General features: G+C 34.2%; 1 long non-coding RNA gene across 1 annotated transcript; it reads left to right on the forward strand.

Moving 5' to 3' along the window:
- The first annotated feature begins 8,964 nt into the window (after positions 1-8,964).
- LOC148778988 (uncharacterized) lies at positions 8,965-12,736 on the forward strand. Its single transcript, XR_016048645.1, has 4 exons — positions 8,965-9,080; positions 11,604-11,701; positions 12,009-12,090; positions 12,674-12,736. It is a non-coding gene; the product is annotated as an uncharacterized LOC148778988 (long non-coding RNA).
- The last annotated feature ends 4,711 nt before the right edge of the window (positions 12,737-17,447 follow it).

Below are 17,447 nucleotides of genomic sequence, written 5' to 3' on the forward strand. Positions count from 1 at the left end.
AGTTTCGAACCTTGAACACGAAATTCATTATGGACTTAGCATGATACTTAAATAAGTACACATGTTAATGAGATCATTTGACCACTTCAATAATTTTGTAAAGTGATTTAAATATGATGTTTTCCTTTTTTTTAATGCAATTATTCTTTTTTAATTTTACCGATGACCATAATTTTAAAATAAAATTAAAATACGACAATAAGGTTTATGAAATGAGTAAATACCACACTTAGCATTACTCCTCTTCCAATAATAACTTATGGGATGTAAAATATGTGATCAGACATATAGATTTTTTTAGCTTGTTATTAAGTTGTTGGAAGTTATATTCCTTTAGCTTCGTATTAAAATTGCAGTTTTGTTCTTATTCCTAAACTGTGATATATTTACTATTTATTTACAAAGGGACCTTTTGTATGAGGGGGCCACAACTATTTCCACTCATTATATGTCAAATTAGATACCTGACTGAGCTTGACTAGCATGGTAAGTCGGTTAGAAACAACCTATATTATCTAGGAATAGAAAACTATCTGATAAGGGTTCTAATAGGTCATTCCTTGATGAGGTCGGAGTATGTCCGAATAAGTGAGCCGAGAGACTGTGTGACCCTTGTGTGTGTTGGTGGCCTTTAAAGACGATGGTCAAAGCCTCATCTGCGAACCATCACACGACATGCATATATGATAGTCGTTCCGAAATAGCGAACCACCTTTTAGGGTGAAGCTTATGCATGTGCGAGAGATACCACTATGGGTCATTAGAGTTGTGGTCGCATCATGTCTAGAAGACCTTAGTACGCCTCTAAGGGAGAACCTGAAATCCACAAACTGGGATTATGATCCTTTGGTTTATCTACCAAACTTTGGTGACCCATGAGCCCCTACATGGACTATGGATCATGGGAAACAGTGGGTCGATTTGATAAAGCAAGTATAGACCGTAGTCCACAGTTGAAGGTGAAGTGTCCTAGCATTTATTTATTTAACTCCTAGACTATATGGATCTGTTAACCATTTAATAAATTTAATTATATTTGTTTGAATGATATATGTTTTTTTGAATTATTATTTGAATTTTTCTAGATCTCTGGATATTTTATTTATCAAATTTGAATTTATAAAAACAGATATATTGATTTTAAATTGATTTAATTACTCACATTGAATTTAATGAATTTTTAAAAATCATAATTTATTTTAATATGTTAATGGGCCCACCATTGCATGTCGGTAAGGGGCTATGAAGTACCCACCTGGGGTGGCATGCCCCACCCTAATGAAACTTTCCTTGTGTTAGTTCAAGCTCTGGCTTGAAAAGAAAGCTTTGAAGGGTTTTGGAAAGATTTTTTCTTGAGGAAGCTTTCAAAGGATTTAAGACTTGTGCATAATTTTGGTAAGCACGAATGGAATTATTTTATTTCATTTGAGAAAGTGATTTAAGAATGGGGGATAAAGGTTCTAGCTCATTCCATGATATTGATGGCCCATCTATGGAATGGAGGGCTCAAATCTCTTACCCCACAAGTCACCCAAGATCAATGGTTCATATTCAATCTTGCAAGAAGAGGTAAGTCAAGAAAACCCTAAGAAACCCATTTAAGCACTATAAAAAGGGATGGATTCCTCTCCAAATCTCGACACCTGATCTTTTATACCTAATTTCTATCTCTATCTCTCAAATCCCACAAAGGGGCATGCCTCACTTAAAATATCTCTTTCTAAAAAAAATTTCTCTCTCTCCCTCAAGAGACCCAAAGGGGAATGCCCCACTCTCTTTTCTTCGATATCTCTCTCATGGTGGTTCTCTCAACTCTCTCATGATGTCTCATCTCTCATTGGGGTTTTAGACTATAGGGTTGTAGAAGAAATAGAAGCATCTCTATCTCAAAATTGGGGTTTTAGACTATAGGGTTGTGGAAGAAAATAGAAGCATCTCTATCTCAAACTAAGTTGTTAAGGGGATTCACATAAGGATTTGAGATTTGTGATAAAGGAGTTTATAGTTCCATTAGAGGTTTGGGCTAAACTTGCTTTTCCGGTTTGAGATAGAAGATTGATGATTGATCCTGTACCATCAGATGGTAGTGACTCGGTGTTGGGTGTAAAAGATCCTGTTAAGATAATTTCGAATACTCTCTTTTTGTCTTTTACCATATTTAATTATATACTCTTTATGTTCTCAAGCATATAATTTCCAAAATAGTAAGAAAGTTTTTCAAAGAGGAGGAAATGGCTTTTTTTTTGTAATGAGGCTTTTGAAGAATATTTGTCATAAAGCTTTACCAAGTTGGCATATTTCCTCTATTTTAAGATGAAGGATTTCATTTATACTAAGTTCCCTAAATTCGTCCTTTGAAAGATCACTTACTACGCATCTTCTCAACCAAATTTAGAATAGGGTGCGGTTTGTATAAGGTGTCAACCTTAACGATTCAATTAAGCTACATCTTTCAAAGCTAATGGAAAGGTGTAATTTTGGTTTTTGAAAATTCGAATGATGACCTCAAAAACTACTTCATGGTTTAATTATGAAATTTGAAACTAAAAACTGGTATAGATCAAGTAGATATACAAACACATGAAAATCTTGAGAATAGACGGTATAACTAATTTATTGCAAGTTGTACTACTTTTGGCACTTGAAGATCTTTTTCTTTTCACATCTATACATCTCGATGTATATTTGATCAGTTAGATAACTTTTCAGCATCAAAATAACATTCTTTTGATAGATTTTTGAGGGATGCAATTTTTCTCCAACTTAAGATTTGCATCTTTATATAAACCTTTTCCTTTAGAATATGGCCATTTTTATAAAATTTATCTTGGAAGAACTACCTCACGGTGCATGTATTACAACGTTATACACATTCAAACAAAAACCACCCGTAATATTACGGGTTCAACAATGTACATATGTGTGTTCATCTGGTCTCTGAGTTACCCCTTTTGTTTTTGATTCATAGCGTGCTTATAATTTATTTCTTGACGAATCTCTTCTACAGGTTACAGATTCACTGCCTTCAGGATTTGATAGGCTGAGATATCCAAGTCCGTTGCCTAGAAGTGACTCTCAACAATATTGTATGTTCTTCTATTTACCATATTTAGAGGAATTTTCTATGGTACTTATTATGGGCACTAAAGTCTCGAGGTGGTTAAAGATATTAATAAAGAAATGAGTGAAACGATTCTGTATTTTATACTAACTTCGAATTTATAATATTGCAGTTGGGGGAAGGGGTATAGGGGAAGAGATGCTTTTGTTGGGATTGAGAATACTATGAAGATTGGTGTGGATCCCTTCAAGGGCTACCACGGTCGTGTAGTAGATGTTGATGGTTGAACTGTTCGAGTTGAACTGGAATGACAGATGAAGGTTCTTACCGGTAAGTACTTTTGTGTTATTATGGGATTGCCTTTTGTGTTGGTTTTCTTTTATTTTTGACAAAAGGGTATGTACTAATATGCAGTTAAAAAGAATCAAATTGCTGAAGTTGTAGTTATGACGATACTTAGTTAAAATGGTTATTGCCTTTCCTATTATTGTTTGGCTAAGAAGTTTACACTGTTTCGGAATATTGGTTTTTATGTTCCTATAAGATGAAATTTTATGTGCCTATTAGGATTCATCTCAACGGTATGGTTTGGGACACGAAACCCAATGCTCCACATGACTCCGATGAGAGATGCAGCGGTATGGTTTGGGACACGAAACCCAATGCTCCATATGACTCCGATGAGAGATGCAGGAGGTATGCATTTATTGTGGCGGTCTTAATTTTTAACGTTATTGAAATAATTCCCTATCACATCAACATTTTGGTTTTAAAGATTGATGTAAATTTAATTGATGACTTCTTCTGTACAGGGGCCACTCCAATCCATGATGAAATGCGAACTGCCATGTGTGACCGTGCATGGAATCCGTGTGCACCAATGAGCCCATAAAGGTATAATGCGGGGTCCTTTAGGCTTTCAAAGTTATGCAACCCTTCTCTTTCCCATTTTGTGTAAAAGAGAACTGTTATAATGGAAGTTTACAGAAAAAAAGGCAGGCTTGAACTTCGGAAATTTTCCTCAACGAACTTTCTAAAACTTAGACAAGTTGCAAGATCGATGTTCTGTTTACCTAGTATCTCAGTCTGCTAAATGTTCTAGTGTAGGGTCATGTGATATTGAGCAATAAGTATACTCGTGGGTAATTAATGAGGTTGTTGTCCAGTTAATCTTTTCTTCTCATTTCCTCTGTCAACAAAGATAAGAAGATAAACTTGCTGTATTTGTATTAAATTTCAGAGAGTCGTATCCATTAGAGAGGCGATATTCCGAACGTGTATTATCAAGAGGCGATATTAATGCATTTAGAAGTTATTTGTACTCTCCCTTCTTTCTCTATTTAATCAGCGAAGCCCATCTCTTTTTTCCTAAACCTAATTCGTTTGCAGTGAAATTTTGGATTTATAGCCCTGGCTAGACATTATGAAAAAGACGAGGGGGACTATGATGGTGGAAGATGAAGAAGAATCAGAAGAGATCAAAATTGATAGATGATGTGGTATTACCGCTTGAGAAAATGCAAGTCGACCTGGTTCTGAGTTGTTAGACGATATCGCTGCTATTGCAAGTGATAATGATGACGAAGAGGAAGACAAAGGAGATACCCGTAAGCTCGATTTTAGTTCTTTCTCTCTTTATTGATTCTTTTTTCTCTCTCTTTCTAATTTTCTGATTTTTCTAATTTTCTTTCTTTACTGCAAATTTATGGGGAGTGGAATTTTTATTTCAAGATGTGAATATGCTGTTGTTTCTTTTGATAAGTGGTTTTGATTATGGGGTTTCTAAGCACGCACAATGGTTCATGCCATAAAAAATCTTCTAGATTGTGGTTCATATCATTGAAAGTTTTGGAAAGGAAAAAGAAAAAAAAAATCATATAGAGGAAAGAAAAAAAAAACAAAAGTAAAAAGAAGGAAAATATCATGTTTTATATTTCATTCCCTTATTTTCTTCTTCTCACAATTCCCTCTCTTTAGTTAATTTTTTCAATTTATTTAATTTACATTAACACTAATTTACTTAATGTAAATTTCTTTAATTTACATTTAATTTATGTTTATGTTATGTAATGCTATTTCTTGTAGGCACGAGTGTTAATTTAATGTTTTAATGGCCATATGCTCTAATGTACCTAGCTCTCGTAACTTGTAATCATTTTTGATGCGATGATTGAGGCTTACTTTCTTCAAAAGATTATACTCAATAAAATATTTTGACTCATTTATTTTCTGAGATAAGTTGACTATCTCTGAATCATAAGTCCTCTGTAATGAACAAAGCTAGTAAATTATCCTAGAATGTACATTTGTTTTGAAAATATTTAAATTCTTTTCTTCAATAAGATCGTGGAGAATGTGTGTATATTGTACGGTCTTTTGTGGGGAAAATGACCATATCTGTTGTTCTTGATTTTCTCTGGGAGTGGCTATCCTGTTGTTTGAATTTTATGAGCTTCAGACAGAGCTAATCAAATCACCCCTCTGACTGACACGTTTAAGCGTAGCCATAAGTACCTAATGTGAATCTACTTTGCTCCCTGATCTTTTAACCTCTACTTTAATGGCAGGAGAATGATGTTCCACTGCGGGAAATTTGCGGCTTCTATTTTGATTTTTTATGGTTTGATATGAGTAGGAAAATAAATTTCTATACTTGAGATGATTTGGAAGACCTTGAAAGGTTAATTAAAGAAAAATATGGTCCATCAGATCACTTACACATCTTGTGCAACAAGCTCTTTTGAGCTTAGTAAAAGATCCAAAGCTGTGGATGGTCAAATGTGTGGGAGAGAAAACAAAAGTCGAAGAGGAGACTACACGGCAACAAGCTCTTTTGCCCGCAGTGAAAGATCCAAAGTTGTGGATGGTCAAATGCGCAGTATGTTGAGCTAGTGCGGGAGAGCGCGGTATGTGCGGGAGAATGTTGAGTCATCGATTCCATAGATGAGCCATCAACATTATAAAAGGTGCATGGACTATTATCCCCATTTTTTTAAACCATTGTCCCATCAATATATTTAAATAAATTAAATCTATCAAAGATATAGTACATACCATAAAATTGTATATTCCATCTCATATTTTCCATAAGAATATTTCAATAATATCAAGTCAAGATATTCCTTCAACAATCAAGATAAGATATAGTCAATATTTCCTAATCAATAGTTGACCATATACTATAAGATAGAGTTACCAAATTCAATATACTTGTACTCAAAGTAACCAAGAAGATGCATCCAAAGGTGGGGCGTGCCACCCATATGAGGCACGTGGGGCCCCACCCAATACCCACATGGTGGGCCCATGTGCACTATGGGCCTAATGTATTTTTCATAAATATTTTAAAATTGAACAAAATGAATTTTAAAACATTCTAACTTTGTAAATTAATAACTTCATTTTTATAAGTCTAAAAATAATAAATAAAATATCAAATGACTTATAAAAATTCAAATAATAAATCTAAAATAATTTAATAATAAAATGAACACAATTAAATTAATATGATGGAAAAATGATCCATATGGTTTTAGGAATTCAATCTGTAATATGGGGTGCTCCACATTCAACTGTGAACTACAGACCACACTAGCTTTATCGAACTGACAAAGTGTTTTTCATGACCCACAGTCCAAGCAGAAGCTCATCAGCGAGTCACCAAAGTGTTTTCCATGACCCACAGTCCAAGCAGGAGCTCATTAGCGGGTCACCAAAGTGAGTCAAGGGGTCGCAATCCCAGTCTGTAGATTATATGTCGTCCCCTAGAGATGAGTCAATGTCACCACGACTTGATGAGACCATAGCTCTATGGTGCATAGGGGTATCTCTCGTACATGCATACGCTTCACCAAAAGGTGAATATATGGCTTTTCCGAATGATCTATCGATATGCATGCCGTGTGATAGAACATGAATGAGGTTTTGGCCCCTGTCTCAGTAGGCCTACCATCACACACAAGGGTCACACAGTCTCTTGACTCACTCATTTAGGCCTAAGCTCCGACCTCATCAAGGGCTAACCCAAAACCCTCATTGGTTAATTCTTTATGCTCAGGTACCTTGGGTTTTCTAACCGACTAGCCTAGATCGATAAGAACAGTCCGGTATACCCAAACATCATTCGCTTAGTAAGATCATCGAGGGATCGCACTTCCACTGAGTTTATATTTCACTATAATAAAACTCTTTCAATACACACTCATAAGGCCATTAATGGTAAGAAGATAAACTTGATGCATTTGGATTTGAATTTCAGTATCGTCCTAGACCTTGCACATTAAGCAAGTAAAACACACTAATTATGAACAAATGATAAACTTTCTTCTAAGAATAAGGAAAGTGGGCCAAGCTAGCTTTCGCACTAGGGTTCTCCCCGTCTATTTCACAGTATGTTCCGCTTTTGCATGATTGGGATAATCGCTTCTTTCCTATTAATCTCAGGTTTGTGATCCGATTGATTCTATTGTGCACAGTTCATGGATTCAGCAGTCAATCTCATGTAAGCATCATTCTCGGATCGCTAGGTCGCTGAGTCAGATATGCCTTAAATCATGAAGCATGCCACAGTTTAAAGTGGATCTCTGTAACCTGGCATTTATGTTCTCTCTCAGCTGAGACATTGTGTATTCCCTTCATATCAATATATAAATCGGAATTTTTTTTCAATGATATACCATTAGTTTATAAGCAATTACAAATCATATAAGCAGGACAGTAATACAGTTTGAATCAATTAATGGATGAAACTAAAAAAAGCTAAGAGGCAAGGAGCTTTCAAAGGGTTTCCTAACCTTTCTCGCAAAGATGAGCAGTTGTCTCGTTTTCAAGCCGACCTAGACTCCAGGCGAGAGAGAGAGATTCATGTTTTATCTTTATGAGGTTGCCCTAATAATGAAACTGAGGCACACCTTAAAAATTCACTTGATGATGTTTTTTCGATACTGAAAAAGCCCCAAAGCCTATCATCTCAATACATTGACGCATAAAAAGAAAAGATAAAACAAGGAATTAAAAAAAAGCATTAAGTCTTGAAAATAGTGCATCTTGTAATGCATTATATTAACTGTCAATTTTCAAGATTTTCAAATGTTCATAGATGTACTTGATCTATACTCTTTTTTAAGCTTTAAATTTTAAAATTAAAGATAAAAATAAATTTCAAGCCATTTCAAAGATTTTTGACGCGTAGATGATATCTTTTGATACTATTTGTAGTTGTGCCTTTGACGTGTAAGGCCTCAGCCTTGTACAAACCACACCGTTTATCCAAATGTGTTTTCTTGCCACGGTCCTTACCATTTATGTTCCAGGAAATATCCAATACTCGATTTTGACTTGCAAACACAACTAGGCACACAAACAAAGGTTGAGCCATCTCCAATAATGGAGAGAAGATGAGCCACTCTCTGTCTACTAGGCTTACTCTTGAAATATAAATTCCAGGATCCTCGGTTATGACTTGCAAGCACAACTAGACACACAAACAAAGGTTGAGCCATCTCCATTAATGGAGTGAGACTCGGCGTTCACTGTTGCTTGATGGGTTTTGAGCGAGGAAAGGGAGAGAATCGTAAGTGGAAGGGGAAAAAAATTAAAATTAATCATTAATGCAAGGGACAAAATATTCGAAATATTAATATGTGTGCAATCTAATACTTCTTTCGTGTTCTCAGTGTAAAACTCATTGGTTTTTTTTCTCTTTTTGTCCCTTTTATATTTGAAGGTGTACAATATATGAAACATATATTACATGTACCATAATGTAAGTAATGTTACCATAAATGCGATGATTCTTTCATGCCTTTCCTTCGTGGCAAGATTCTTTCATGCTTCTGGCCCTTTATGGCTATGTACGAGTCCAAATGTAGCCTTTAACAACACAGTTCTTCGTATATTTCCGTATACAATAATGAATAAGTATATTTGAGAAAGCATTAATGGGAATTTTTTTTAAGTTAGGCGGCCTAGAGCAAAGTTCGGCGGATTAGGTCCTTTGCCCTTGCGCAGTTTAGTGGAGGTGAGCCAGCTAACGAACGTCCTAATATAATGTTAGATATACCTCGTAGGATATTGGGGGAGACCATGAGACATGTTCATTTCCGAATATAGAAATAACATCGGATTAGATGTTCCACATTTTCCATCCAATAAATCAATGGTTAATTTTTCTAATACAGCATGTTATTATGTTAAATTACTAAAGAAGAAAAAAAAAACATCTAAATTTAATTCCACTTAACTTCATAATAAGATTGTACTAAAAATATGTAAATGTAATATACATTCATTAGGGTTCAAATGATATTTGTTTTATTATTTTTTAATTTCAGAAAGTTTTTAGTTCTACTAATTTTATAACTAAAATGTAGAAATAAAGTTTATAAAAAATTAAATATATTATATTAGATAAAAGGATTTGTTTATCTTGTTATTAAGTTCTATTTCTTGAAGGTATATTAGTTTAGCTTTTTGTTGAGTGGTTGAAGTTATATTCTCATTCCTAAAATTAAATATATTTTAAATTTACTCAATAGAAATTTCAACGTATCTTCAAATATAAAAATAAGAAATATTAAGTTCCCATAACTATAGAAATATTTGTTTATATGATTTTAAAAAGATTAAAATTTATAAGAAAAAAGAGTAAAGAGCAATATGGAATAATTATATGAGGAAATAAACCCACATACATAATATCAACTTCCCACACTAATAAGAAACTTGCTGGGAGATCAATAAACTCACCTACATAATATCAAGTTCCCAAAATAATAAGAAAGTTGCTAGGAGATCAAAAACGGATTTCTAATGCATAAGTTTGTTAGAAGGTTTTCCATAAAGTTTTTTATAAAACTTATACTAAATATTATAACTTGGATTAAGCCACGGAATGGGGGCTAAATTACCAAAATGACATAATAGTTTCGAACCTTGAACACTAAATTCATTGTGGACTTAGCATGAAACTTAAATAAGTACACATGTAAATGAGATCATTTGACCACTTCAATAATTTTGTAAAGTGATTTAAATATGATTTTTTCCTTTTTTTTAATGTAATTATTCTTTTTTAATTTTACCGATGACCATAAATTTAAAATGAAATTAAAATACGGCAATAAGGTTTATGAAATGAGTAACTAGACTTAGCATTACTCCTCTTCCAATAATAACTTATGGGATGTAAAATATGTGATCCGGCATATAGATTTGTTTAGCTTGTTATTAAGTTGTTTGAAGTTATATTCCTCTAGCTCCTTATTAAAATTGAAGTATTGTTCTTATTCCTAAGCTGTGATATACTTTCTATTTATTTACAAAGAGACCTTTTGTATGAGGGCCACAACTATTCCCACTTATTAGATGTCAAATTAGATCGCTTGGGTATTGGGTGAGTGTGGCGATTAAAGGATTTATGAGGGTTTGTAATAAACGTTTTGATATGATGGAACATGAACTTAATAGGAGTGTGGTTATGTGCATGCCATATTAAGCAAACGATATTTACTAATACCAGATTGAACTTGACAAGCTAGTTCAGTCGGTTGGAAACAACCTATGTTATCTAGGCATGGAAAACTATCCGATAAGGGTTCTAATAGGACATTCCTTGATGAGGTCGGAGTATGTCAGACTGTGTGACCCTTTTGTGTTGGTGGCCTTTAAAGACGAGGGTCAAAGCCTCATGCATATATGATAGTCGTTTCGAAAAAGCGAACCACCTTTTAGGGTGAAGCTTATGCATGTGTAAGAGATATCACTATGCGTCGTTAGAGTTGTGGTCGGCATCATATCTAGGTGACCTTGGTACGCCTCTAGAGGAGAACCTGAAATCCACAAACTGGGATTATGACCCTTTGGCTTATCTGCCAAACTTTGGTGACCCATAAGCCCTTGTATGGACTATAGATCATGGGAAACACTGGGTCGGTTTGATAAAGCAAATATGGACCGTAGTCCATAGTTGAAGGTGAAGTGTCCCAGCATTTATTTATTTAATTCCTAAACTATATGGATCTCTTTCCCATTTAATAAATTTAATTATATTTGTTTGAATGATATATGATTTCTAGAATTATTATTTGAATTTTTCTAGATCTTTGGATATTTTATTTATCAAATTTGGATTTATAAAAACAGATATATTGATTTTAAATTGATTTAATTATTTATATTGAATTTTATGAATTTCTTAAAATCATAATTTATTTTAATATGTTAATGGTCCCACCATTGCATGTGGGTAGGGCTTATGAAGTACCCACCTAGGGTGAGATGCCCCACCCTAATGAAACTTTTCTTGTATTAGTTCAAGCTTTGGCAAAGTACTTTTGTGTTATTATTGGGATTGCCTTTTGCGTTGGTTTTCTTTTATTTTTGACAAAGGGTATGTTCTAAAATGCAGTTAATAAGAATCAAATTGTTGTGGTTGTAGTTATGACGACACCTAGGTAAAATGGTTATTGTCTATCCTAATTATTTGGTTGGGAAGTTTACATTGTTTCTGAACATTGGCTTTTATGTGCCTATCACCTATCAGGATTCATCTCAACTGTATGGTTTGGATCACGAAACCCAATGTATGGTTTGAATCACGAAACCCAATGCCCCATATGACTCCGATGAGAGATGCAGGAGGTATGCATTTATTGTGGTGGTCTTAATTTTTAACATTCTTGAAATAATTCCCTATTATTTCAACATTTTGGTTTTAAAGATTGATGTAAATTTAATTAAAAGATTGATGTAAATTTAATTGAAAGGGTGGCAAAATTGTCATGAATTTCCTTTTTCTTTTTTTTTTTTCTATCTTTTTTGTTCATTGAGTCCTGTTTTCCTCTTCTTGACTCATGAAACTTATTTCCTCTTTTTTCATATGCGTACCGTTCCATCCCAATGGAGATGAAATTCACTTTAATGTGTCTATGATGACTTTCTTGTACAGGGGCCACTCCAAACCATGATGGAATGCCAACTGCCATGAGTGACGGTGCATGGAATCCTTATGCACCAATGAGCCTATAAAGGTATAGTGATGGGTCCTTTAGGGCATATAAAATTATGCAACCCTTCTTTCTCCATTTTGGGTAAAAAAGAGAATTGTTATAATGGAAGTTTCCCGAAAAAAAAAAGACAGATTTAAACTTCGGAAATTTTCTTCAGCGAACTTTCCAAAACTTAAACAAGCTGCAGGATCGATGTTTTGTATACCTAATATATCAGTCAGCTAAATGTTCTAATGTAGGGTCATGTGTTATTGAGTAATAAGTATACTCTCTCAGTCTGCTAAATATTCTAATATAGGGTCATGTGCTATTGAGCAATAAGTATACACGTGGACAATTAATGAGGTTGTCATGTTGATCTTTTTTTCTTATTTCCTCTATCAACAAAGATAAGAAGATAAACTTGCTGCATTTGTATTTAAATTTCAGAAGTGTGTATCCATTAGAGAGGTGATATTCCGAACTCGTATGATCAAGAGACGATATTAATGCCATTTAGAAGTACACCATTAATGCATTTAGAAGTTTTTTTGTACTTTTCCCCTCTTTCTCTAATTAATTAGCAAAGCCCATCTCTTTGTTTCTGAACCTAATTCGTTCGCAGTGAAACTTCGGACTTATAGCCATGCCCAGACATTACAAAAAAGACGAGGATGACTATGATGGTGGAAAGATGAAGAAGAAGCAGAAGAGATCAGAAATGATAGATGATGTGTTTGAAGATGATTACCGCCTGAGAAAATACAAGAGTCGACCAGGTTTTGAGATTTTGAACGATATCGCAGCTGTTGCAAGTGATGATGATCTCTCTTTCCAATTTTCTTTCTTCAGCTTAATTACGGCAAATTTGTGGGAAGTGAATTTTTATTTCAATATGTGAGTATGCTGTTGGGTGGTTTTGATTATGGGGTTTGTAAGCCCTCACAATGGTTCATACCATAAAAAAATCTTCTACAATGTGGTTCATATCATTGAAAGTTTTGAAAAAGAAAAAGAGAAAAAAAAAAAAAAAAATCATATAAAGAAAACGAAAAAGAAAAAAAAAAAAAATCAGAAGAAGGAAAATATCATGTTTTATATTTCATTCACTTATTTTCTTCTTCTCACAATTCCCTCTCTTTAGTTACTATTTAAATTTATTTAATTTACATTGACATTAATTTACTTAATGTAAATTTCTTTAATTTATATTTAATTTATGCTTATATTATGTAATGCTATTTGTTGTATGCACGAGTGTTTATTTAATGTTTTAATGGCCATATGCTCTAATGTACCTACCTCTTGTAACTTGTAATCATTTTCGATGCGAATATTGAGGCTTACTTTCTTTAAAGGATTATACTCAATAAAATATTTTGACTCATTTATTTTCTGAAATAAGTTGACTCTCTTTGGATAATAAGTCCTCTCAATTGGTAATGAACAAAGCTAGTAAATTTCCTAGAATGTACATTTGTTTTGAAAATATTTAAATTTTTTTCTTCAATAAGATCTTGGAGAATGTGCATAGATTGTACGGTCTTTTGTGGGGAAAATGACCATACCTGCTGTTCTTGATTTTCTCTGAGAGTGGCTATCCCGTTGTTTGAATTTTTTGTGAGCTTCAGACAGATCTAATCAAATCACCCTGCTATGCAGAAATGTCAAACCTATAGGCTCAACTCTGACTGGCACTTTTAAGCGTAGCCATAAGTACCTAATGTGAATCTACTTTGCTCCCTGATTTTTGAACCTCTGCTTTAATGGCAGGAGAATGATGTTCCACTCTTAGTGCTTTGATAATGAGAGAAAGTTGCGGCTTCTATTTTGATTTTTTATGGTTTCATATAAGTAGGAAAATAAATTTCTATAATTGAGATGATGAAGAATGTTTCCTCTTGACTCTGAACGGTCATGGTGTATATATTGCTGCTCTGATATTATCAATCTCGATGCTGTGATGTACTTCACAGAGAATAATCATAGAATGATATTATCAATCTTGAAGCATTCATGTCAATGCTGTGATGTACTTCACAGAGAATAATCATCGAATTACAGTTTCATTCCTAAAAATACTAGAATTTCGTTATTTTAAGCAACTATGCATAGCCCTATTTTAGTATTTCTCAACAAAAAGAAATATTTTGTATAATTATATAACTCTATTTCATGTTCATGTGAAAGATATTATTGATGTGGGAAATGAGTTACAAGACGAGGTTGAACAAGATTTGGAAGACCTTGAAAGGTTAATTAAAGAAAAATATGGTCCATCAGATCACTTAGAATAAGAAAAATATGGTCCATCAGATCACTTAGAATACGAGGAGGAGACTACATATGTTGTGCAACAAGCTCTTTTGCCCTCAATGAAGATCCAAAGCTGTGGATGGTCAAATGATCCAAATCTGTGGATGGTCAAATGCGCGGTATATTGAGCCAATGCGGGAGAGAAAACGAAAGTTATGTTGAACCAGTGCGGCAGAGAAAACAAAAGTAGGAGGACATTTCTTTTAATCATTTTTGTCGCATACTTTTTGTGGGAGAGAGATATGGACCGTTGATCAAGGTGCCTTGTGGGGTGAGAGATCTGAGTCATCCATTCCATAGATGGGCCATCAACATTATGGAAGGTACATGGACCATTATCTCCATTTTCTTAAACCATTTGCCCATCAATATATTTAAATAAATTAAATCTATCAAACATATAGTGCATGCCATAAAATTGCATATTCCATCTCATATTTTCCATAAGAATATTTCAATAATATCAAGTCGAGATATTCCTTCAATAATCAAGATAAGATATAGTCAATATTTCCTAATCAATATTTGACCATATACTACAAAATAGAGTTACCACATTCAATAAACTTGTACTCAAAGTAATCAAGAAGAGGCATCCAAGGGTGTGGCGTATCACCCATATGAGGCACGTGGGGCCCCACCCAATACCCACATGGTGGGCCCATGTGCACTATTGGCCCCGATATATTTTTTATAAATATTTTAAAATTGAAATTTTAAAATATTATAACTTTGTAAATTAATAACTTCATTTTTATAAGTCTAAAAATAATAAATAAAATATCAAATGACTTATAAAAATTCAAAGAATAGATCTAAAATAATTTAATAATAAAATGAACACAATTAAATTAATATGACGGGAAAAGGATCCATATGGTTTTAGGAATTCAATCTGTAATTATGGGGTACTCCACCTTCAACTGTGGACTACAGACCGCACTAGCTTTATCGAACTGACAAAGTGTTTCCCATGACCCACAGTCCAAGCAGGGGCTCATTAGCTGGTCTTCAAAGTCTACCCAATGAGTCAAAGGGTTGCAATCCCAGTCTGTGGATTATATGTCCTCCCCTAAAGACGAGTCAATGTCACCATGACCTGATGCGACTACAGTTTTATGGTGCATAGGAGTATCTCTCGCACATGCATACGCTTCACCCAAAGGTGGATATCTAGCTTTCCCAAACGATCTATCGATATGCATGTCGTGTGATGGAATATGGATGAGGATTTGGCCTCCGTTTCAGTAGACCTACCATCACACACAAGGGTCACACAGTCCTTCGGCTCACTCATCTAGGTATAAGCTCCGACATCATCAAGGGCTAACCCAAAACCCTCCTTGGTTAATTCTTTATGCTCAAGTGGACCTAAAGTCTGATGACTTGATAATCGAGATATAGTACACCTACTCTGCCTCCCAAGGATCAATAGCACAAAGGAACTCTCTGCTCAAACCCATCTCTGTGTCACATATTGGGATTGCGATCTCTAGATTTCGGGGTATGCTGCTGCGACCCCTACCATAGAGAGCTTTCTGTTCATCACGATCAGGTGGTCCTGATCCTGACTCAATAACTATTGTTAACCCATGTTTCCTTATGTGGGCAAATTTCTTGTTTCTTGGTGGAGGAATTAATATTCTTTATCTAAGTTGAATAGTGAAATTGCGTATGGAAATATGCCAAAGAGAGACTCAAACCATATTAATCAAATACACTTTTATGTTGGATTATCCTAGTATCCATTTCTCTCTCTCTCTCTTTCTCACATATTCATGTATTTGCAATTTATCTTGTCATCAACCCACCGTCCCATGATGATACTGAGCACATTGAGAGAGACAAATGTGTTTGTGAGCAGGTTGGCATTAGATTATTGCAATATAGAAATTTAATTCATTTAAGGTTTTTATTTTTTATTTGGGAATTTATGAAATGAAAAAAGTACCTAATAAGATCATTTACCTTTGTTACAAGGAGGTCACAATTCCTGCTATTAGATTTGAAATCTGGAGGTTGGGCTTGTGCCATTGACCAGGCTCAATGGTCAACTGAAGATTTCTTTAACTTTGTGACACACTCAAACCTGTTAGATTTGGCATCTAATGGCTGGGGTGTTTTGACCTCCTTGTACCAAAGGTAAATGTTCTCATAGTTTGTAAGCCCTTATGAAATTGTTTCATGGGATTTCATATTTCTACTGTCTTATTTTTTATGAAACTTATACCTTGTTCATTGAGTTTTACTTACGTTTTAATGTTTCTGGCAGATAGTACTAATTTCAAGTCTCCTTTCCAAACTTACCTTGGACCACCGTGCATTCGTTTGCATTTTCATGAATTTACTTCATTACCATGTGCATTTAAAACACTAATTTCAAGTCTCCTTTCCAAACTTACCTTGGACCACCGTGCATTCGTTTGCATTTTCATGAATTTACTTCATTACCATGTGCATTTAAAACAGGGCAAAGAGTTGGTCCTATATGGAAAGTATGCTTCCGTATCCAACATAAAACGAAGTTTGAAAGGGGCGCCATATTTCTATGAAAAATGGGGATTTCCATTAAGGTTGTGGCCACAATGGAAATAGACTATTTAATTCAGAGTGAAGGTGGATAGAAAAATAAATTACCATTGATTTCTTATGGAAATTGTGAACCGAATCAGTTAACTGATGATTCTGCTGAACGGGGTGAAAGCGAGAAGCGAATACGAATGAAAATATCAAAAGCAAATAAAGGAAATGTACCCTGGAACAAAGGCCGGAAACACAGCCCAGATAGGAGTCCGCAATATTTGATTCAGTTGTGTTGCAATCTTCCTTGTTTCTATCATTCTCTCTTGCTCCTTTATTTTTGGTTATTGGTTAGTTTTAGGGGTACTTATGCATTCAAAGTAGAATAGCAGAACAATTTCAGAAAATCAATTTGCAAACTTTTCATAACAATTTCATTGTGTGATTTACAAAATATATGATTGCTTATTATAATATTTAAAATAATTTTTTTTTGCTAATTTGCTGCTTTTTTAAATATTTTATCATCCAAATTCTTGTCATAAATTTTTAAATACTTAAAA

This window comes from Amborella trichopoda, chromosome 13, assembly GCF_054954075.1.
Source record: "Amborella trichopoda isolate Santa Cruz 75 chromosome 13, AtrichopodaSantaCruz75HAP2 v2.0, whole genome shotgun sequence".
Taxonomy (NCBI): Eukaryota; Viridiplantae; Streptophyta; class Magnoliopsida; order Amborellales; family Amborellaceae; genus Amborella; species Amborella trichopoda.